The sequence below is a fragment of the Colobus angolensis genome, unplaced genomic scaffold (genome assembly GCF_000951035.1).
Source record: "Colobus angolensis palliatus isolate OR3802 unplaced genomic scaffold, Cang.pa_1.0 Scaffold112, whole genome shotgun sequence".
In the NCBI taxonomy this organism is placed as follows: Eukaryota; Metazoa; Chordata; class Mammalia; order Primates; family Cercopithecidae; genus Colobus; species Colobus angolensis.
Genome location: NW_012112253.1, coordinates 2,682,592 through 2,683,753, shown reverse-complemented (window position 1 = coordinate 2,683,753; position 1,162 = coordinate 2,682,592).

The following is a 1,162-nucleotide window of genomic DNA, read 5'->3' as shown; positions in this document are numbered from 1 at the left end:
CAGAGGACCGTGTGGGACCTGCAGGCAAAACACAAGGGCTGCTTGCAACTTGCCTGAAATAGAAAATAGAGTTAGCAATAGCTTTCCCGCCTGCCAGGCCCCTCTTTGGAAGGCTCTGTGGGGTAACAAGTACTGAGGCAGGATGCTACCCAAGAGCTTCTCTGGAGATGGACAAGAGCCCCTGGGGCAGTTGGAGTGAGACGAATGCCCCCTGGCTTCCTTCCCACCTCTAGGGAGCAGGTTCGCCCACTAGACTCACCTCCAGTGCTGATGCCCTTTTGCTTTGTTCTGCTGAAAAAGTCAAACCAGTTACTGTTTTGAGTCTTTTTTAAAGGTCTTCGAAGAATGACACATATTACCCGAGCTTTATTTGGAGGAGTCATTGGCGGGGTAATGTGCTCTTAACCGTGGAATAAGCCTTGACGCTGAAGCGTGAAGGACTGGGGGAACCAGGGTTCGAATCCCAGCTTGGTCACCTTCTTCTTTTTGAGCTCTCCAGGATAAGAAGGTTGGGCAAGGCCCAGCCTGCACGTGGCTAGTGCTTAGAAACATAATCCCAGCACTTTGAGAGGCCTAGGTGGGAGGATCACGAGGTGAAGAGATGGAGGCCATCCTAGCCAACAAGGGAAACCCTGTCTCTACTAAAAATACAAAAATTAGCTGGGCTGGTGGCGCGCGCCTGTAGTCCAAGCTACTCAGGAGGCTGAGGCAGGAGAATCGGTTGAACCCGGAAGGCGGAGGTTGCACTGCGCCAAGATCGCACCACCGCACTCCAGCCTGGGGGTCAGAGCGAGACTTCCCTGCGTGTCACCAGGCTCACCTGAGAGGCTGGAAAAGCAGGGTTGGAGGGAGGAGTGAGGAAGAGAGGGAAGGGGGTGGCGAGGAAAGTGCCCGAGCCGACACTGATCCCCAAATTGTACCTTTTAAATTATCTTAGTAACTTGCACCCCAATGGCACGGCTTATCTTAACACTGCTTATCACAGCACCCCGCACCCCTCCCCCACCTTCCCCCACTCGGTGCATTCTCAAATGCTTCACATGAGATCGACATGGCAAAGTCACACCCTCGAACTGAAACGGTTTTCCAATTTTGGAAGCTTGACTAACCATAAAAAGGTTTTGTTTTCTTCTTTTCCCTCTTCTTCCCTGCCAGGGATGTG